Below are 23,068 nucleotides of genomic sequence, written 5' to 3'. Positions count from 1 at the left end.
GGTTGGGAACAAGAGTACTGCCAGCATTCAGGACTCTGTGGCGTGAGAGACTACCCCAACAGCACCTTGGCAGGGAGAAATGACTGACCCATCTCTTAATAGAACCCCATGGCCAAGGGAGGCACACACCTTCAGGAGCCTTGGACCTGAAGGCTTAGATGCCACCACCCTGACTCTCCAGTTCCCTTCCTGAAATTAATCAGGTAGGTGCCTTGTGTCGGATGAAAGCAGAAAGGAAAAGGGCATGGGAAGGACAAGTTCTAGTGGACTGATACCATCAGGGCTCCAGTTAGGCTAGGCATCTATATTTTGGAGGTGCAGAAACACTGCAAAGAGGCAGCACACACACCTTGCATGCCATGGGCATGCCCGGAATCCTTGTCGTGAGAATCAATATACCCAGAATGCACTGGAATTCCTCCTGTTTGGCTCTGAGCAAAGGAATTCAGCTGGCTTCAAAGGGCTTCGTTTTCCCATTGTTGAGAAACCTGTGCAGCAAGTTAGAATTAGTTAAAATGCTTGGGACCTCCCATGGCCTAGGTTTGCTATGCTTTTCAAGTGACTGTTCCATCAATTGGTGGTGGTTTAGAAGTAATTGCCAAACGCACCTTATTTTTTTAATGTGACAATGGATGGTGAGTCCCTCTAAAAGGATTTTAGCGGTGCTGTGTGGTTAAGTCAGACACTATGTCTCTCCTGGCCCCAGATGCTTTTCCTTTGACTGGGGGGCACTGGCCGCACATTCTAAATGTTCATGGGAGTCCCAGGGCAGTGGCAATAGGGAGTGGAGATGTAGGGTAAGAGGTGCTGTGCAGAGTGCTTGGATCTGTGACACTGGGCTTATGTTCAGAGTGCTCCTTCCTCTCCTGATGGGGTCCTCTGAAATCACCCCCAGGCATTGATCATTACCCCCAATCCCCTGGACCAGCTGCTGAGTGACAAGGGTCCTCCCCAAGGGCCAAGGCCAAGTCCTCCCTAGGTCAGATGGCAGCTTTGGAGCCCTGGGCTGAGCATTGTTTCCTGGGCCCTGGGATGCGGGGAGTTCTTGATTTAACAGGTTTGAGCCACGCTCCCTCTGGGGCAGACCCCAGGGGAGAAGCAGTTCCACGGGGACTGCATATTCAGCCCACCATGTTGGGGTACCTTCCCAACTTCCCATTTGCCTCCCCCAGTGCCCACCTTTGTCTTGCCTGGAGAGGGAGCCTAGACTTGAGTGCCCCGGATTCCAGGGTCTCCATACACCTTTTGTTGAGATGCTACTGCTGAGATAAAGGTCCTGTGAAGTCCTTGCACACTCTGTTGGGACCTGTTTGTGGGTCCCCTGCTAAAGTAGACCTAAAAACCCCCTTTTTGCCATGCTGTCATTTTGTGGCCTGATTTGAACGTAGGCTTCATTTCCCCAAGTACACCCTCCACTCAAGCATCAAGGCAGGGCAAAGGAATCCACATGGGACTCCATTTCTTTTATTAGCCTGGGTGAAATCTGATGGCGATTTTTCAGTAAAGTCATTGCCAAGCAAAATCAGTCCCCAGATCAAATCCCTATATATGCATAGTCATCATACACGCCAGCCTCACTCTGGGTGCTGTCTACTGGGGATATTGCAGCGGTCTGAACTGTCCTGGCGCCTGCCCCTGGGGAGGTCACCATCTCCAGGGGAACACTGTGAGTCACTGGAAGTCAGGCTGGGATCTAACCTGGTCTGGAGCATCAGAGGAGTGATGTTCAGGCAGTGGTGACTTAAGCATTCAACATACCTCTCACCAGAGAGTCTTGAGCACCTGCTGTATCCAGGCATGGTGCAGACACATGGCAAGCCTGAGCTCCTTTATCCTCATGAGTGAGGTCCTCCTGTCGCCACATGGGACAGACGGGCGGTGCTGGGATGAAGGGATGGGTGCCGGGCATACTCAGGACTGCAGGGCTGGTCCTGAGCAGAAAGGATGTGACTGCGCTGTCGGGATGGGGTGGGGGGAGGGTGCTGCTCAGGGAGACCCAAGCCGTCACCGTCACCCCCTCTCTTGTCTTCCTGCCAAGGAGGGGCACGTCCCCAGGATGTTTGCAGGCTTTATTCCGCCTGGGCACTTACCCAGGTTCCTTTAATCCACGGCCGGATGGGAAGAGCTGCTGGCATTGCTGGCGGAGGGAAGGGCCTCGCAGCTTTGTCCCTCTTATGGAGCACACCTCTCAGCAAGTTCCGGGGTGGGGTGGGAGCTTGGCTGGGAGCACAGGCCAGCCTTTATCCCACCTCGACGTCAGATGGCCAGAGGAGAGCGTCGCCGACTTGCCAGCCGGGGGTGACAGCCATCACAAACAAGGGCTTCTCCAAGGAGGAAGCAGCAGAGGCTCCCCCTGGAGAGCTGGGCGCTGGGAGGATGGAGGAGGAATTGCCTGGTTAGGGTCCACTTGGGAAACACAAAGACAGAACTGACCCACTCGGGAAAGGGCCCTTCCTGAAGGTGGCCTGGGAGGAATCTGGTTGGGAGAGGGGCTGGAGGTGACTAGTCCCCAAACTTCAGTTTGGATTCTTTGCTTGGGGATGTGGGAAGGAATTTCTTTCCTGGTGGAAGGTTCCTGAGTAGTCTGAAAATTCTAATAGCTAATGTGCCTCAACTGCTTTCCATATGCCAGACCTAATGACCAGTATGACAAACCCAGACAGTGTATTGAAAAGCAGAAACATCACTTTGCCAACAAAGGTCGTATAGTCAAAGCTATGATTTTTCCAGTGAAAGTGAAGTCAGTCAGTCGTGTCCGACTCTGTGACCCCATGGACTGTAGCCTATCAGGCTCCTCTGTCCATGGGATTTTCCAGGCAAGAGTGCTGGAGTGGATTGCCATTTTCCTTCTCCAGGGGATCTTCCCGACCCAGGAATCGAACCTGGGTCTCCTGCATTGTAGGCAGACGCTTTACCGTCTGAGCTATCAGGGAAGCCCTGTGGTTTTTCCAGTAGTCATGTATAAATGTGAGAGTTGGACCATAAAGAAGGCTGAACGCTGAAGAATTGATGTTTTCAAACTGTGGTGCTGGAGAAGACCCTTGAGAGTCCCTTGGACAGCAAAGAGATCAAACCAGTCAATCCTAAAGGAAATCAATCCTGAATATTTATTGGAAGGACTGATGCTGAAGCTAAGGCTTCAATACTTTGGCCACCTGATGCAAAGAGCTGACTCACTGGAAAAGACCCTGCTGCTGGGAAAGATTGAAGGCAGGGTAAGAAGGGGGCAACAGAGGATGAGATGGTTGGATGGCATTATCGACTCAGTGGACATGAGTTTGAGCAAACTCCAAGAGATGGTGAAGGACAGGGAAGCCTGGCGTGCTGCAGTCTGTGGGGTTGCAAAGAGTCAGACATGACTGAGCGACTGCCCAGTATTATATACTCTGTGTCCTGTGAGCCTCCCAGTCCCCCCATGAAGGGGGACTACTGTTATTCCCATTTTACAGAGACAACTGAGGTATGGAGAGGCTAACAGACAAGCCCTGAGTTCTAGGACTGGTGACGGGAGCAGTGAGCTGGCTCCTCCTCTCAGCTCTACCATCGAGTGACCATAGCCAAGTCACTTTCACTCCCTCTGTCGTTTTCCCCTTCTCCACAGTGGGAGGCCCGGACATGATGCTTTCTGAAAGCCCTTTTGCTCCTGAGGCCCCGTGACTGTCACAGGGCCCTGCAGAGTCATTCATTCACTCACAGAGGGCAGGTGCCTTAGCCGCCTGGGTTTCTGGCACCCCTGCTCAGGTCTTCCCATGCACACCTGTTTCTGAGCCAGCCTCCTGACCGCTCCTTCTGAATACAGCATCTCCTACCTTACAAAACTGGGGAGGTGTTTTGCTTTTTTTAAAAAAAATATGTATTTGGCTGCACCAGGTCTTAGTTTAGCTGTGGCATGTGGGATCCAGTTCCCTGACCAGAGATCTAACCTGGGCCTCCTGCATTGGGCGGGCAGAATCTTAGCCACTGGACCACCAGGGAAGTCCCTAGGGAGGATATTATTTTCGTTTTGTTTGCTTTGGTTTTAAATGTTTTCCAACATGAAGCTCAAAGACCCCCTTTTCCTCTTCTCTGTAAAAGCTTGCTGCCTCCCATTCCACTCTGCCAAGCAGCCTTGCCCCCAGCACAGGCCTGTAGCTCAAGGAGTGTGACCGCCGCCGGATTTAACTGGCTCTTCTGTCCTTTGCTTCTGTTTGCAGACAGAAGGCAGAGCAGGGAGTGGGGTTGACAACCTCCTACCCGCTGGGCCAGGCTCTTCCAAACCCTCCTGCTTTCGGAAGAGTTGGTCTGGACGAGGAGCTCCACCAGCCCTAACTCGGTGACCAGAAGCATCCTCCCTAGTGCCTTTGCTTCCTCAAAGCAGTAGTCAACATTTAACCTGCAGAAAGGACACAGGCCCCATCTTGCAAGCCCCTCCAAGTGTCAGCTCTTCACCTGTGCTGCTAAATACCTGCTTCTCCAGGTCGATCTTCCAGGAGGTGGTGGCCCTCAGCCACGCTGGACATTAAATACTATAGGGGTGGATTGGGGATGTACTGGGAAGGTCCAGGAGGAGAGGCTGTCAGCTCCAAGGCTCCGGTACTGCCCTCAGGTCTTGGGTTCTGTCTGTCTCCTGACTGCACTTGCTACCCTCTTGACTTCCTTGTCAGTTTCCACATGACAGGCTTCTAGGATTCAAGACAAGTACAAAAAGAATCTTCTTCCTTCATGGCTCAGACAGAAGTCCTGGGATCTAATCATACTGGCTCATAAAGAAGGGTCACTTGCCTGCCTCTGAACCAGGAGTCAACATTCAGGGGCATAGAATGGGGTTCGGTCAGGCCCACATCAAATGTCTATCTCTAGAGCTCGGCTGAAATCAACTCCCCAACAAAGTACATGGACTAAGAATCCTAGAGAGGTGATTTCCCCAGGAAATTTGCAATACATCCACTAAAAAGGCAGAAATGGGTGCCTGGTGGTAAAGCTCCAACTGTCCTCCATGCCTTCCCCTGGGGGTCCCCAGGGCCTGGTCCATAAGAAGGCTGCCTACATGAAGATGGGCACCTGGACAGAAGCTGAGAGTTCTCTTCTGGACTGACTTTCCCACGTCCCCTGATACCTCCTTTCCAGCAAATGCTCTCCTCTCATCCACTCAAAGACGAATCCTCTCTGGCCAAGGACAGAACAGGAGGTAGGGAAGTAGAGGAGAGCCTGTCATTATGATCATTCACTCATCCATTCACTCATTCTTCTGCCCGTCGGATTTCTCAACTATTTGCTCAACACATGTTTGTTAACATCTAAGACATCTCAGGCACCAAGTTAATTCGGGGTTTCTCAAACTACAGTCATGAGCCTGCTGTCTTTCTAGTTTGCCGTTCAGACATAGGTGTGCTCTCTCCGCAGTTTCCCACTTCTCAATTGTTGGCAAAAGCCAATAGAAGCAAAATTATGTTATCAGTCCCTAGCTGATAGATTTGAACCTGTATCTGATCTCTTTTTCTTAAAAGGGAAGCTTGCCAGGTATTGGAGTTGTTAAAGACACTGTATCACCAGACTGAGACTCTATCTTTTAAAATTTTTTTTGGAGTATAGTTGCTTTACAATATTGTGTTACTTTCTACTGTACAGCAAAGTGAATCAACTATACATATATGAATATCTCCTCTTTTTTAGATTTCCTTCCCATTTAGGTTACCACCAAGCACTGAATAGAGTTTCCTGAGCTATACAGTAGGTTCCCATTAGTTATCTGCTTTATACATAGTAGTATATATATGTCAATCCCAATCTCCCAGTTCATCCCCCCACCCCCGCCCTTGGTGTCTGTAAGTTTGCTCTCTGCAAATTAGTTCCTCTGTACCATTTTTCTAGAGTGCACATGTAAGTGATGCTATATGATACTTGTTTTTCTTTCTGACTTACTTCACTTTGTGTGACAGTCTCTAGGTCCATCCATGTCTCTGCAAATGACACTGTTTTTTTTTCTTTTTTATGGCTGAATAATATTCCATTGTCTTTATCCATTCCTCTGACAATGGACATTTAGGTCACTTCCATGTCCTGTTTATTGTCAGTAGTGCTGCAGTGAACATTGGGATGCATGTATCTTTTTGAATTGTGGTTTTCTCAGAGTATATGCCCTGGAAGGGGATTGCTGAGCCATATGGTAGCTCTTTGAGGCTCTATTCTAGATCAGTTCTGGAAAACTGAAAGAAGATTGAGAAGGAGTTCACCTTCTCACTGAAAGAGCTGTTGCCTAGTCCTGCCTTTTGTGTATGCCACATAACACTGTCCTGTGTGCCACCGAAGAGCATCGTATTCACATGGGAAAAGTGAAATACTGGTGGAATTCAGAAGGGAATCCAATGCAAACTTTGCCCTGAAGCAAATTCCAGTCTAGTGGGAGAGAGGGCAGGTACAAAGCAAAGTGCTCCAAGGCAGGGCATGACAGAAGGAGGGGTTCAGGTGAAGTGCTGTGGGAGCTGAGAAGAGGGTGTGCCCCCAGGAGTCTGGGGAGGATTCTGACCCCCAGAGAAGGGGGCAGGACATCACGTTGGGGGGGGGGTGGGGGGCAGGGGCTGGAGAGCAGCACGGAGGCCCACCCACAGGCGTGCTATGCCTGCGCCCGGTGCCACCTGGCCGGTCGTGTGTCCTGTCTGCGTTTGTCCTGATCCTAACGGTGCTGTTTATCAGCTCTCCCCTCAGCTGAGACCAGGGTGTCTGCCCAGTGACTTGCTCTTTCCCTGCATGCTCTCCCCAGGACACCCGGGCTTGCTCCATGTGCTCTGCCCAGGCGTTCTGGAGGGGCCGCTGGTGCACGTGCTCTGCCCAGGCGTTCTGGAGGGGCCGCTGGTGTAGCTACAGGAGCCCCTGTGGGTTCAGACCCCGCAGCTGTGGCTTCCCAGGGCCCCTCTGTCCCGTGCATTGGGGTCATCCGAGTACCCACCTCGGAGGCTAGCTGGCAACGTAGAATGAGACAATGCTCACAAAGCGCTGAGCACACGGTCTGGCACAGGCAAGCACTCAATAAACATTACCCAACACAGCTTGAAAAATAACATTCCAGATGCACTGACAGTGGAGACACAGTTGGCCTCCCATTCCTATTGCTTCCTGACTCTGGGACCCTAAGCAAGATAACCTCCTTGAGCCTCAGTTTCATCATCTGACAAATGGGATATTCTCCCAGCCACTAAAATAACATTTATTTCAGAGAACCACACTGTATCCCTTGGCAGATATTTTCTTTGACCAGGCCTTACCTGGGTTTTGGGTTTATCTGGTGATTGCTTAAGTATCACTCATTGAGCTCCAGCTTGATTCCTGAGTCTTCCAGATTTTTTTTTTTTCTGATTGGCAAAATAACTTTGCAAGGTATTCATATTTTTACTCCCTGATTTACTCATTGGTGTTATGAACGGCCCGGGTTCAGCTCTGCTGCTTTCCTGCTGTAGAACCTCAAGTAACTGACTCTAGGTCTTCATGCCTCAACTTCCATCTAAAATACAGACAATAATCCTTAATGACACCAAATAGTATCTTCTCACTGGATTGCTGGGAGAATTAAACTGAGTTCGCACTTGGAACTCATAGGTCAACACCTGCCAGACAGTTATGCTGTATTAATGAGAACTGTTGTTGTTATTATGATGGAGGTGACTGACTTACCAGCGGATCAGTGAGTTAACTTACACTTGAATCCAGGCCTGTGGGCTCTGACAGCCACGCCCCATCCATTCTGTCAGCAGCCTCGCTCCCACGTGGAAACCCTTCCGAGTGTTTTGGGCCCTTCTAGAGGGCTCAGGGCAGCCCCCTCTGAGCGGCCTCTCACCCCTGGGGCACCCCAGGCACACCTCTGCGGGAATACTCGCCTCCCTCACCTGCCTTTCCTCCTCCTCCCTGGGCTTCCCTAGAGCAGCCCCGTGACCAACCTGGCTCTTCCTTCTAGAATTTTCTTCCAGACCCTAAGGTAGGTCTTGCCCTTTGCAGGTGAACTCCTTAAGTAAAGAGACAAGATGCTATTGATGTGCAAACATGCGACAGCCTTGTTCTTGGCATCACCCTGCTCTGACTTTGCTCCATCTTTCCAGCCCAAAGAATTAGGGCTGCTGCACCTCCCCTACAGAAGCCTCCTGGCCTGGGGGCTGTTCCTCCTTAGCTGTGTGCCCTCGGGCCAGCCTTTGTTTCCTCTGCTGCGCTGCCTGTCTCATTGTGAAGGCTGAAGATCTACTCTGTTATTTACTTGTGCCTACTCCAAGTGCTGCCCTTCAGGACCCAGGCTACTTCCTGCTTCCTTTTGGGAACCTCCTTGGAGCTGCCAGCCTGAGGGGCTCTTCTTTCTTTGAATCCTGTGGCCCCTTTCATGAAAGTTTCATTTTAAACAATGTCTTCGTTGTTTTCATGCCTTCATATATATTATTGTGCTTGAATGAACATTTGTGTTTATTTCCAGCTGGCTGTAAGTTCATATCCCTGGAGGAGGGCATGGCAACTCACTCCAGTATTCTTGTCTAGAGAATCCCATGGACAGAGGAGCCCAGGGGGCTATAGCCCATGGGGTCACAAAGAGTTGGACATGACTGAAGCGACTTAGCACAACATACACGTAAGGTCATATACAGTATTCAGTGCTGGGCACATAATAACTGTGTAAAAGGTATTTTACACACATTAGTTCAGGCTCCTCCAAAGGCTAATGTGTTTTCTTCTGTTTTTTCAATATCAATACCACCAGCTTCCCTGGTGGCTCAGAGGTTAAAGCGTCTGCCTCCAATGCAGGAGACCCGGGTTCAATCCCTGGATCGGGAAGATCCCCTGGAGAAGGAAATGGTAACCCACTCCAGTATTCTTGCCTGGAGAATCCCATGAACAGAGAAGCCTAGTAGGCTACAGTCCACGGGGTAGCAAAGAGTCAGACACGACTGAGCGGCTTCACCTTCACCGTCGAGGAGACGTAAGTCAGGGTTCATTGTTGAATCCTTTTACATTGGTTTGCTTGTTCTCTAGGGAAAAGTAGCATTTCAACTATTCAATAAATTCCTGAAATATATTTTAGCTTGTGCACTCAGTTACTCTGTCGTGTCAGACTCTTTGCAACCCCATTGATTATAGCCCCAGGTGGCAATAGTGGTAAAGAACCTGCGTGCCCGTGCAGGAGACATAAGAGACATGGGTTCGATCCTTGGGTCAGAAAGATCCCCTGGAGAAGGAAATGGCAACCTGCTCCAGTGTCCTTGCCTGGAGAATCCCATGGACAGAAGAGCCTGGTGAGCTTCAGTCCATGGGGTTGCAAAGAGTTGGGCAGGACTGAAGCAAAGTAGTATGCACACAGACTATAGCCCGCCAGGTTCCTCTGTCCATGGAATTTTCTAGGCAAGAAGGCTAGAGTTGGTTGCCATTTCCTACGCCAGGGTATCTTCCCAACCCAGGGATCAAACCCACGTCTCTTGTGTCTCTTGCACTGACAGGTGAATTCTTTACCACTGCACCACCTGGGAAGCCCTACTTTAAAAAAAAACACACACACATTCTTTCCTCCATCCTGTGAGAGCCCAGGGTGTGCCCAACATGAGCAGTAGGTACAGAAATAAGCCACAATTCCTGAAGTCTATAGGACCCTCAGGTATTCATCATGGACCCAGTTCAAGGATCTGACTTCTGCCAGTCCACAGAGAGATGTTTCCAGAGGCCCATGTCATCCCCTCCATCAGCGAGTTTCTCCCTCCTACACTGTTCTGGCCCTGTCAGTTCAAAGCCTTCTCAGAGAGGGTTCTCAGGGCCTGTTCTTGGGCAATTTCCAGTTTGCTATGGGCTGTGCGAAGGGCATTGAGGTTCATGGGTAAACCTCTGGCACCCTGGAGTGGGGCCTTGTGCTTGGAGGCCCTGGACTCTGCAGGAGTCCGGGTGCTGGCTTGATAAGTGTTGGGCTCAGGGACTGTGCCTCTGGAGGGAGGGAAAAGGAAAACAAAGACAAAAAAATAAACTCGAAACCTTTCCCCTTGGGGAGAAAGGGGTACTCACAAGTCCTCTGTCTCATTCATTCAGCAGACAATAGGGCCATCAGCTAACTCTCTGCTCCACCTTAGGGAGCCAGTGGTGAGCACAGACTGGCTCCGTGGGAGTGGGACAGACAGACAGATAGTCAATAAGGCTGCCTGGGAAGGTGTCTTAGAGATGGTGTTGTGGCTGAGAGCTGATGGACAGAAGGCAACAGCCGTGCAAACGGTGGACAGACTGTGGACAGGGACGGGCAGTGGCATCCTGGGCAGAGGGCGCTGCGTGAGCCGAGGCTGAGGGGTGGGAATTAGGCTGTTGAGTTCCGAGAACTGAATAAGGCTGGAGAGATAGGCAGGGGGCTGGGCCACAGCCAAAGTTAGGGTTTCTTTCTAGTTTGGGTGGCCAGACTTTCTAGGGATTGAAGCAGTAGACGGACAAGGTTGGACTTCTTTGGAGTTTTCTATGGGGTGAAGGGTGAGCAGGAAGGAGGCAGTAGAAGAACTGAGGAAGCCAAAGCTGGAGGAGTGAGGAATGGGGACTGCAGTGTAGGAAGGGCAGAGGGGGTGGGTGGGGAGCTAAGGGCCAGACGAAAGAGGGACAGCAAGAAGGTGATGGTTTCCTTGGAGACCCCGAAGAGAACAAGCGGGCACCATCTGGGGACTTTCGGAAATCCAGCTGCTGAAGGATTGTGGTCATGGACTACTAGATCATGGACTGCGAAAAGCTCAAAACTCAAGGATGAGTGTCCCCATCCGTGTAAGACATGGAGAGTGAGCCGGAAGGGAAGGAGCCTGGTTCTTCCACTGGTACATGTGTGCATGCGTGTTAAGACACTTCAGTTGTACCCACCTCTTTGAGACCCTGCCAGGCTCCTCTGTCCATGGGATTCTCCAGGCAAGAATACTGGAGTGGGTCGCCACGCCCTCCTCCAGGGAATCTTCCCGAGCCAGGGATTGAACCCAGGCCTCCCACATTGCAGGCAGATTGTTTCTCATCTGAGCCACCAGGGAAGCCCTCTTCCACTGATACTAGACCCAAATATGTTCTTTTTCCACCATGAAATCTTGCCGCATGATTTCTACTGACCAGACTTGTTAAATAGCTTAAAAAGCATATTTCTTGGAAGGCTTCACTCAGGAGAAAAAGTAGAGAGAAGCGATAGAGTGCATACTTCATGAGCCCTGTTCTGTGCAGAATGGTGGGGAGCCAGCTGTGTGCAGCCTGCAGAGGTGAAGAATCTGGCACGAGATCTCATAAGTGGGGACCCAAGCCTCGGGGGTCCCCAAACCCTTGCCCGCTCCCCTGACCTAATTAAGGCTCTGGGCCACTCTGTGTTGATGTCTGTGGAAAAGTAGTTGAAGTGCTTGAGTATCAGGCAAGGGTCTTCTAAGTCAGCTGATGGAAACATTCCCAGGCCACCCCCCGCTCCGCCCCTCACCCACCCACCGCCCCCCCCACCCCGCTCTGACCTGGGGAGCTTGTGTGGTGATGGAGTCAGCAGAGGCTCCTGAACAACCGGTCCTCAGAGATAATCCCCAAGGGTTGTTTCCGCCCCCGAGGGTCACCTCCTCCTCCCAGGACTTCTGAGCAGAGCCCTCCAAGGCCTGCACGTGTCAGGGGCAATTCTGCTTCTGCATGGTGATGATTACGCTAGCGAGAGTGGCAGGGAGTAGGAGGCAAGCCCCCCTCCGCTACCCAGGGGGTAATCCACGGCCCGGGAGAAGAATTGCCCGTTGCCACACGTCTCCAGCTACCAGCTGGGAACGAGCGGACGGAGCTATCGCAACAGTTCAGGGTGGAGGGGACTGAGCGGTGGGCCAGGTCCAGTCCCGGCACAAACCAGGGTCTTGGGAGCCTTGTCGGCTGAGGAGCAGCTCTGAGTGATGGTTTGCTCCTTCGTAAAATGGAGGAATAGTCAAGACAATAACGATGCTGGTTTTGTGATGGTTATTTGAGAATCAAATAGGGTCAAGAATGCAAAGGCACTCTGAGGACCAGCTCACAAATTCTTTTGTTGAGTCAAGCCTGACTTGGAACCTGGCGAACCTCACTCTGAACCCTGCGGGGAATTCCCAGGAACCATTTCTCTCTTCTTGCTCTTTTGTAAGTACATTTATTCATTCAGTGAACATTCCCTCAGTGTCTACTCATGTAAGATGCTGAGGTTACGGCGATGAGTAAGACACCGCTCAGATCCTCATGAAACTTCTGGAAGTGGTGGATATATAAACAGACAAAGAAGTACATATATTGTTTGAAAAGGAGGGGGCAGTGGGGAAGGGAGGGAAAGAGGGTGGAAGGAAGGAGTGCTCTGGGCAGAAGGAACAACGATGACAAAGGCACGGATCACATGAAATAGCGTGCAGTTTGCACTGGGTGATCTGGGAGTTGTGTCCTTACCAGCAGCAGCAAGAAGCTGCTACCATCTTTTCCTCGGCCAGAACGTTCTCGGGGCAGAGAGACTGGGGTGAGGGTTGTTTTAGCAGCCCCTGCTGCTGAGTATTCTAACCATGGTCTTCTCACAGGTTGTGGCCTGATCTCTATCAACTTTCTATTTAACACACAAAATATTCCAAGCTGCCCCCTGTTTATTATCCTCTACTAGGAAACGGCAAGCCACTCCAGTGTTCTTGCCTGGAGAATCCCAGGGACAAGGGAGCCTGGTGGGCTGCTGTCTATGGGGTCGCACAGAGTCGGACACGACTGAAACGACTTACCAGCAGGAGCCTTCCTCCAGCGAAACTTTCTTTGGGGTGATTGGTAATGGTTCGTTTTTTTTCCAAGGTTCTTCATACCCAGGTGTTGGCAGGGAGAGTATCTAGTAATGATTTTCCCATATCCTCAGGGCCTTTCCCATCAGTCTCTAGATGAGCTCCCAGGCTGGTCCCTTCTGGGGTCTCCAGCTTTAGAGAGGAGACCCAGGAGGCAGCCTCTGTTTCTCCCCTGGCAGATGGACCAGGGCTGTGCTGGGGTGACTCATTGGCTTCCATGCTGCTTTATGGCCCCACTTTTTCTTTTCAAAAAATATTTGTTTGACTGTGCCGGGTCTGAGTTATGGCATGTGGGATCTAGTTCCCTGACCAGGGGTTGAACCAGGGCCCCTGCATTGGGAGTGCAGAGAAGTGACCCCGCTTCTACACAGGAATCACAAAACTACCGTTTAGGCTTGTCTTCATTCACTATTTTAGTGCTTTCCTATACTCTGAACTTCTCTATAAGAGGAAAATTAGGATTCATTTTCAAATGACTTATTTTATAAAGAGGGAGTAAAAGGTTCTGGATAGCGGGGCTGAAAAATATACTTGGTGGTTTGGGGGGTTTTGCCTTATCACTGGTTATGAAAGCAGCAAAAACAAATGAACAAACCAACCAACCCAAACCCCATCCCCACCAGTGAAAGACAAACACTGTCAACATCTTGGCGTTTTTCCTTATGGTCATTTTCCTTTTTAGGTTCAGGCAGGTAAGATTATGCTGCATGCACAGTTTGTATCCTGCTTTTAATTTCTTTTCAATTCTGTACTGTAAGCCTTCTCCCTTTTATCATTCAAAATGCTTCCTGAGCATACATTTCAAACAACTACTTGAATGATTGTAACCGACATTTTCTACCTGTTCATTCCCTACAGACGTTGAGGCTGTGCGCCTTTTTTCCCTCCTATGGTGACTAATGTTGCCTTGAACATCTTTGAGTGTAAATCTTCCCACCTGGGTCGGGTCAGAACAGCAGCTGGTCACTGGAGCATTTGTGCATTTGTCTTTAAGACAGCGGGTTATTTGTAAGTTTTTAAGAGACCCCTTGTCTTTTAGAAACTGGGCGCTTCTGACTGCTCCTGTCCTTTGTCAGCTGTGACTTCTGCTCCTGGGTTGTCTAAACGTTTAGCGGTTTGTCTAAAAACTTTGACTGAAAACTTGTTCTCTTTATCTTCCCCAGACAACCACCCCCTCTTGCATAGCCTCACCCACAGCATTCCTAATAGCCATTCCTAATATTTGTAGCCAGGGCGAAAATAGCCCCCTAATTTTCCCTTCTTACTAGACTTTATAGTTTAAAGCTATAGAGGGTAGTTTTCAATTCCATGGTGTTTTAAAAACTCCCCTTCTGTCCTCCCAGTTACATAGAGTCACTATCTCCACTCACTTTCTGAGTCATAGTTAAGTCCTGAATCCAAATTCTCAGTCATTCTCTTAACATCTCTCTCTAAGGCTCCATGTACTCATGTGTACCATGGGAGATCATCATGGGAACCACTTAACTGGACTGCTATCAGAATTGAATGACAAGTAGCTCGTGTAAAGTACTGTGTGTTAGTATTCTTTAAAAGCTTTGACTTGCTAAAGGGTCAAAACAGGAGCATGCAAATCATCTCTGCGATGCTAGATTTTGGGGACAAAATGGTACCATGAAATGTCAAACCTGGAAGGATCAGTTAAGATGGAGCTCATATCCCTGCTTTCATTGATGGAGAAGCTGAGGCCCACAGAGGGGAAGGGACTTGTTCAAGGTCTCCTGCATGGGTATAAGGTATGAGATCACAGCACTACTTCTATGATCAGGCAGCAGGAGGGGGCTGATGGCTTCAGAGCCCAGATAGAGCCCTTGCACCAAGCCTGGGGGACTCCTTCTTTATGTCCAGACCTTGGGTGGGCTCAGAGTGATGCACAACTAATTGTCCAGATCCCACCCATTGTCTCCTGAGTCCCCAAATCAACCCCAGAGCAGCTGGGAAGCTTGTGAAGTATTAGAAACACTGTATGCATTCTCTCTTGCTCTGCACAGGTGATCGCCTGTAACTCACTCCCCATGCCATATGTGCTTGTGTGACCACACACACACACACACCCACACACACACCCACACACACACACACCCACACACACACACACCCACACCCACCCACCCCTCTTGGGCCAATTGGAAATTCATATATTCTCCCCTGGCACGGGAGCTGAAGGTGTCTGCCAACCTGTGGGTTTCTTTTCCATGTGGCTCACCATCTGGAGTAGCCACCTGGCCTCCTTGTGGAGGACACGCGTGTGTGTACGTGTGTGTGTGTGTGCGTGTGTGTGCGTGCATGCACACACATGCGCACACACTTGCTCGGCGCCCATGTCGCAGGGCAGGGTATTGTGTCCCCTCTCTGTGCTTGAACAGCTGAATGAACAAGAGCAAGAGAACCGTAGCACAGAGGACAGTGCCCCGAAGTCATCCTGGCAGCCTGAATGAATAATTCATATTATATCTGCTGCTTTCCAAGGCGTCCCAAAATAGCTATTTTAATTGCTTATTTGTTTCGCTGCTGACTTTAATTCAGCCGCCTTCAGCTCTGAAGGCGCCTTCCTCCTCTGGTGTTGAACGCTGACTCGCAGGTAGGGCTTCCCTGCAGGGAACAAGGGTTTATTTTCTTCTTTAGAAGGAAACGCTGGGAGGAAAACATAAACCCTTCCAGTTGTACTTTTCAGAGGTGAAAACCATTTTCTCTTCAACTCCCGTGCAGAGCTCCTTTGTAATCAGCCACCGTAGGCCTCTGCGGTCTTGGAGAATAAAGAAATAGCAGTCAGGTGGACAGGTGAGGCAAGCTTCTGGGCTGGGTCCGCCAGCCACTGTGATGCAGTCAGCAAACGCTTGGGCATCTGCAGGTTCTGAGATCCTTAGACGTGGCCCGGCTATGCTGCCATGTGCTTCCCCAGCCGCAGCATCTAGGGAAGGTATTAGGAAGGCCCTGCCTGCTTGCATAAATAACCTGGGCCTGCCCTGCTTCTACAGCCCATAGAGTAGTAGCGGGTGCAATGCCGCGTCCTCTGCGGGGCTCTGGCACAATTCCTTCAGTGTGAAAGGCATGGCTCAGCTTTGAAAGGGCCTCTGCTGGTGGTCCTAGGGGAATGAGAAGGGAATTGGGAGACTGCGATTGGCGTGTGTACACTGCTATGTATACAGCACAGAAAACTCTAGGTAGTGCTCTGGTGACCTCAGTGGGAAGGAAGTTTAAAAAAAGAGGGGTCATATGTATACATATGACTGATTCACTTTGCTATCTAACCCAAGATTGTAAAGCAACTATGTGCATTTTGCTCAGTCAGTCATGTCTGACTTTGTGACCCCATGGACTGTAGCCCACCAGGCTCCTCTGTCCATGGGCTTCTCCAGGCAAGAATACTGGAGTGGGTTGCCATTTCCTCCTCTAGGAGATCTTCCCAACCCAGGGATCAAACCCATGTCTCCTGTGGCTCCTGCATCGCCAGGCAGATTCATTACCACTGAGCCATTATACACCAATAAAAATTCACTAAAAAAGTGAAGAATAAAGTTTCTGAAATTATGAGATAGGGGATGTTGTACACTAGTGGGTCCTGAGTAGGGTGCTGGGACCAGAAGCATCGTTATCCCCTGGGAGCAAGTTGGGAATGCAGATTTTCAGTGCGTCCCAGATTCAGAAACTGTGGGTCACAGCTCTCTATGAAGCTCTGTGTGAGTTAACAAGCCCTCACTCTCCAGGGGATTGTGTTGCAGCTCAAGGCTGAGAATCACTGCTGTATACAACAAGGGGGTGTCAGAAGGAGTGTTCAGAGAACAAGTACATATGAACCAGGGGATCGAGGAGAGTCAGAAAACCTGGGTGTCAGGAAGAACCATTCCTCTGTGGCTGTGTGACCTTGGACAAGTCCTCAGGTCACAGTGTTAGAAACCCAGTACTGAAAGGTCCCTTAGTGATCAATCACTGTGTCATCACCTCATGATGGGAATGGAGTGAGGAAGGGACTTAGCCACAGTCACTCAGTGGCAGAGCTGAGACTTGAAGCCAGTTAGATTTGCCCCTTGACAAACTGAGTGTCCCAGCATGTACCAGCTTGCCTCCCTATGCCTCAGTTTCCACATCTGTAAAATGGAGCTAATAATAGTATTTAGATTATTTTAAATAAGATAATATGTAGCATCAAAACATCAAATATGGGATTTTCTTGTATTTTTTTTTCTTACAACAGTGTTGAGGAATTATTAAAGCACACCAACTTGTATGTATTTAAAGAGTGTAATTTGATGACTTATGACAGGCACACATACATCCATGAGCCTGTTTTCATAATCAATATAACAACTATTCCCATCACCCCCAAAACTTTCTTTGTGCCTTTAACCCCTCTCTCCCTCTACCCATCCCCAGGTAACTACTGATCTGCTTTCTGTCCTTATAGGTTGGTTTGTGTTTTCCAAAATTTTACGTACATGGAATGGTACAGAATAGTCTCTCTCCCCTGCTGGTTTCTTTTGCCCAATATGTTTCTGAGATTCATCTGTGTTATTGTTTGTGCTAATAGTTTGTTCCTTTGTATTACTGAGTAACATTCCAATGTACACGTGTACTGATCTATGTATCCATTCCCCTCTCGATGGACATTTGGACTGTTTCCAGCGTGGGGTTATTAACACTAATCAACTTAGCACTGATTTTAAGATGTACCATTATTTTATCTTAGTGAAGAAAGGAAAAATGCTGCCATTTAAATTATGGCCCAATGTTTTAAAATTAACTAGAATGTTTATCTCATACTTCTCAAATCTTTCAGATTTTTTTAAAACTCACATACTGCTTTTTTCATACAAAAATAAAAAGGAATCCCTAAAAAAAGGTAAAACTCGAGTGTTCCTAATCCATTTTCTCACTTTGAATCAAATTCTTTGGAGTCATTTTTTAACTCAGAATTATTGATGTCTATGCTTCTGATATCCTTGTCCTCGATGCCCTTGAGCGTTGGTGATGCAGCCTTGTTAAAGGACCCACAGAGCAGCTCAAAGGCTCTGGTGCTGGGCTCTGTGGCCAGCAAGGCAACTATGCAGAGGGAGCCTCCCTTGCACGCCTGCTTTGGGAATGTTGCTAAACATGTCTGTTCACTGCCTCCTCCACCCTTCCCCACAACCATGTGGTTCCTAGGGGTTAAAAGTGCTCCACTATTGTCTCTGGGATTTCATCCCAGACCCGTGACACCTTTGATGTCTGTGCACACATGGGCAGTGACAGCTCCATCAGGACCGCAGCCTGGTTGACACTGTTGAAAGATGTCCGCAGTGCTCACACACATCCCAGTCTCAGAGATGCTAAAATGTATTTTAAAATGTGCAGCTTAGAATCACTGAGACAGAGTCTGTGTGTGCGATCCTGAACTGTGTCTGTACTTTGTAAACACTCAGGGAGATCTAGCTTGTATTATTATTACATGACACTGAAACATCAGTTTCCTGGTAGTCAAATAAGGGTGGCTCTATCTGCCTCACAGAAATGTTGTGAAGATAAAAGCCTTGATTTATTTCACTTAGAACACATGGTCCAGTAAGATGTTTTGTTTCATTGCAACCTCACAATGCCCTTGACTTTGAGGACTGGTGAGATAAAGGGGGCCTTAGAAACATGACATTTCAACTCCTTTTTTTTGCAGATGGGAAGCCCAGAGAGGGTCGGTGCTTTGCCTAAGGGCCTGGTTCATCTAGTGGCCACATCAGGATTGAAACCCAGAGCCCCTTCCAATGCTCTGCCTAAACTATGTAGTCATGGAAAGAGCCACAGATCAGGATCCCAGAGAACCCTTCACAGCCATTTCCATTTCTGGAAGGACCAGCTCCTCAGGCTGCATGGCTGGGGTGAGGGTCAGAACACAAGGAACAGGAAGGGCCAGATTCCAGGGAAGGGTGGCAGTGGCCTTTGTCCTTCGAACTGGAAGCTCCTGGATAGACCAGCACCTGGGAGGACCCCTTGGACACCCAGTTCTTGAGACTAGAAAAGGGCAAAGCTGGGGGTTGAGTGCCCTCAGGGCCCTACATTCATAAAGGAGGAGCTCTTGTGGCTTCCCTGGCAAGGGTGAATATGGTTTGATCCCTAGTCAGGGAGCTAAGATCTCGCAAAAAATTTAAGGACAAATCAAAAAGGAAGAGCTCTGCATGCCTGCCCAGCATCATATGCCAAGGGCTCTGCTGACTTGTCCCCAGGTACTAACTCATTCAACACTACTAGAGCCCTGTAAGCAGATTCTCTTGACTGCTTATTTCAGACCTATGGGGAAACAGGCTTAGAGCTGGAGAAGGAGCGCCTAAGATTATATGGCTAAGGAGGGTGGAACTGGGAATTCCATTTGGTTCTCTTTGCCTTTTCTATAGGGCCAGAACCTCTTTAGCCTAATTCCCAATTTGGAAATGAGTGGAGTTGAAGAAGCTGGATGAGGGGGGAGCATGTATGCCCAGTGCTTTGTTCAAGAGAATTGCCCTTCAGTGAGGAAGCAAGCAAGATGAAGGGCCCGTGTCCCAGCCTTATCTCTCCATGAATGGGAACTCCGTAGTTTAACATGGGCTCTGGCCCAGCGATCATTCTCCTTTCAGTATAATAGGGCAGTACTACCAGTAGCTGTTTCTTGAGGGCTGTTCAGGTGATCACTGCATCTCAAATGGAGCTAAACTCAGCACCAGGCTGACTTGATCTCTTGGTGTCACGAGTGATGCAGGCCTGAGGTTGGTCCCCAGGTTTTAGTCTCAGCCTTGCCGCTGGGTCCTTGGGCGGCTCTGGCCAAGTCTTTCTCTCTGTGCTTCAGTTTTCTCACCAATGAAACAAGGATTTGACTTGTCAGATCCCAGATATCACATTCAGTTTTAGCATTCTTTAATACTCCTGCATCAGGCACCTCATTTGAACAGCAGTGAAAATAACAATGTGTTGCTGACATTTGTTGAGCACACACTGTGTACCAAAGTGCTGTTTCATCCATTAGCTCATCTAATCCTCAGAGAACACTGTCAGGTGGGTCTGAATGGCGTTGGTATGAAGTCCAAGTGAGTCAATATATGTACAGGGCTTAGAACAATTCCTGGCACAGAATGCGTGCTCCGTCAGTATGTTATTATTTCTCTTGTTCTGCAAGTGTGAAAACTGAGCCCAAGAGAGTTTAAGTATCTTGCCCAAGGTCACTGGTAGTCAAAGCCCGGAGAGTCTGGCTCTAAAGTACTCCTAATGACTTCTCTGTGCTGTTTCTTGTTGGTTTTGCTGGGCGGAACGGTGGTAGAGAATCCTCCTGCAATGCAGGAGACACAGAAGGTTCGAGTTTGATTCCTGGGTTGGAAAGATCCCCAGGAGAAGAAAATGGCAACCCACTCCAGTATTCTTGCCTGGAAAATACCATGGACAGGGGAGCCTGCTGGTCTAGTCCATGGGGTTGCAAAGAGTCAGACACAATTTAGCAACTGAGCACGCACATAGGCTGCCTCTTGATAAGACAAGATGCAGGAGAAACACGTTAGAGAGCAGAGGGGGCTGTGTGCAGCTAGTGAGGGGCTGACTTCAAAAGGCAGGCTGATTCCATTCTTAAAAGTGCAACATTATAGTACACAAGCAAACATATCTATAGTCCAGACTTGGCCCTGCTAACCCATAATTTGCTTCTCAGAATCTTAATCTTAAATTCCAGCAAGTGAGATTTGGAGGAATAGCACAGTCACCACTGTGTCACTGAGCTGGAGGGTGTCTGGGCATGAGTAGGCAGAGAGACATGGGGATGGAGGCAAAGGAAGGAAACAGACCCAAGGCTGGGGCGCGTGATCCCAAGAACTCAGTGGGGGGTAGGGCAGAGTGAAGGCTAGATTTATCAGGGGGAGGTGAGCCACTGGTTTGTTGAAGCCCGGGTTGAAGACTAGAGCAGGTAGGGGGAATAGTCTGGAACCTCCCCTCCCCATATAATTCCAGGAATCGGAGGGAGTGTTCAGAGCAAGAAAGCTCTGGATAAACCAGCCCAACCAAAGGAGGGAAGGAAGGAAGTCTGGGGGTGGGATAACCAGAATGTCAAGACAGGTGTCTGGGGAGTAGAGGGAGGGAGGGGTTTAAGAGAAAGAGAACTTGGAAATTGCTGGTGTGAATGGTTTCTTCGGAGTGCACAATTTGAGAGCCAAAGCCAATCCAGCTGTCACCTCAACTTTCTCTGGTTTAATTTCCAAAAAACCAGGGAGTTTAATCAACCCCAGCTCCTCTAGGGAGGGAGGTGGTGGAATACAGTTCAGGATTTAACGGCTATTAGCATGGACAGGTTTTTGCCTCATCGTGGAAAGGAATATAAAACCTCTCAGGGAACTCTACCCTAGTGCTATGTGGTGACCTAAATGGGAAGGAAATTAAAAAATGAGGGGATATGTGTACACATATAGCTGATTCACTTTGCTGCACAGTAGAAATGAACACGGCATTATAAAGCAAATACACTCCCCAAAAAATTAATTTTAGAAAAGGATGTAAAACCTAACTGGTAAGAAAGTGAATGTGGTGGAGCCCTGTGTGCCCGGGGCTCAGCATAGCTCATTTTAGCCAGGTAGTCACTCTGAGTATCCCCACTCTACAGATGAAGAAGCAGGTTCAGGCAAGTTAGGGGTTCATGCCCAACGGGACAGAGTGAGTAAGTGAGGCCGCCTCCCTTGCAACCCAGGTGGCTGACTCTAGAGCTTGTGAGTTTTAACCACCACTCATATCTCTTGAGATGAAAAATGGGGACAGCGATGATGAGAACGGTGATAGCAAACATATCCAACAAACTGAAGATGAAAGATAACACAATTCTCACAGCGGGGAGGACAGAAGTCTCTCCGCTGTTCACGTTAACAGCCCACATTTACTGAGGGCTTATTACATGCCAGGCCCTGTACCAAGCACTTTGCATGGGTTATCTCATTTAATTCCCACAACACCCTTATGAGATTGGACCTTCTAAGTTTCACAGAGAAGGAAACTCCTAACAAGGTTAGGTGACACGCCTGTGGCTGTGGAAGGGGCAGGGTGTGGGTTTCACCCCAGCATCAGTTCCTCAGCCTTGGTGGGAAGCAGCTACCCTGCCTCTTAATTAGCCCCGGAGCTGACCACCGCCCTCCGTGGACTGCTTCCTTCTTCCGGCCTCCCCTGACTACGCCCCGTCCTCTCAGTCTCTCCCTTCTCCCACCCCTTTGCTCTTTCACATGTGTACAGCGGATCTGGCATCTTTTTGTTTTAAAATTAATTCATTTTTATTTTTGGCTAAGCTGGGTTTTGGTTACTGCAAGGGCCTTTCTCTGGTTGTGGCGAGTGGGGGCTACTCTCCCGTTGCTTCTCATTACAGTGGCTTCTTCCATTGTGGACCAGGGCTGTAGGGCACGCTGCTGCTGCTGCTAAGTCACTTCAGTCGTGTCCGACTCTGTGTGACCCCATAGATGGCAGCCCACCAGGCTCCCCTGTCCCTGGGATTCTCCAGGCAAGAACACTGGAGTGGGTTGCCATTTCCTTCTCCAATGCATGAAAGTGAAAGGGAAGTCGCCCAGTTGTGTCCGACTCTTCGCAACCCCATGGACCGCAGCCTACCAGGCTCCTCTGTCCATGGGATTTTCCAGGCAAGAATACTGGAGTGGGGTGCCATCGCCTTCTCTGTAGGGCACGCAGGCTTCAATAGTTGCGGCACGTGGGTTCAGTAGTTGCAGCTCCCTGGTTCTAGAGCACAGGCTCAGTAGTTGTGGCCCATGAGCTTAGCTGCTCTGTGGCAGGTGGGATCTTCCTGGATCAGAGATTGAACCCTTGTTTCCTGCCTTGGCAGGCAGACTCTTTACCACTGAGCGGCCAGGGATGCCTATGACCTAGCATCTTATTATTAACTATCTCTGCATCCTCTCATTGCCCATGGTTCGCAGCCTAAGGTAGCATAACCACCATACATACTGTCACAGGGATAAGCTACTCCCTGCTTTAAGGGTAAGCCTCAGCTGCTTGGCCAGGCCCTCTGCTCTCAAAGGCAGAAACAAGGCTTATTCAAATGTCTGAGCTCTGGTCGTGCCTAGCATGGGGCCAGGCTATTGTGTCCAGGGAATAAATTCTTGTTGCTTGGAGGACTGATGGAAAGCAGAGAGAAAGGAGATGAGGAGAGGGTGACTCAGAGAGCCTCTCTCGGTCACCCTCTGCAGCTCAACACTAGGATGGCTCTCAAAGTCTTAACAGGGACCCCAAAGTCCTAAAAACCCAGCATCTGCCCCTGTCTATCTCTACTCCATCACTTATGACGTATGTGGCTCACATGTGGCTTTCTTTTCTGTTCTTCACATCAACATCAT

General features: G+C 49.4%; 1 protein-coding gene and 1 non-coding gene across 2 annotated transcripts in view; one reads left to right on the top strand and one right to left on the bottom strand.

Annotated features, from left to right (window-relative positions):
• WWC1 (WW and C2 domain containing 1) overlaps positions 1-23,068 on the top strand; it is a 155,484-nt gene that overhangs the window by 47,732 nt on the left and 84,684 nt on the right. The window lies entirely within an intron of this gene.
• Positions 2,862-2,933, bottom strand: TRNAC-ACA. Its single transcript has one exon. It is a non-coding gene; the product is annotated as a tRNA-Cys (tRNA).

The sequence above is a fragment of the Capra hircus genome, chromosome 7 (assembly GCF_001704415.2).
Source record: "Capra hircus breed San Clemente chromosome 7, ASM170441v1, whole genome shotgun sequence".
NCBI classification, from domain to species: Eukaryota; Metazoa; Chordata; class Mammalia; order Artiodactyla; family Bovidae; genus Capra; species Capra hircus.
The sequence above is the reverse complement of the archived record's forward strand: the minus strand, read 5'-3'. Positions and strand labels throughout refer to the sequence as shown.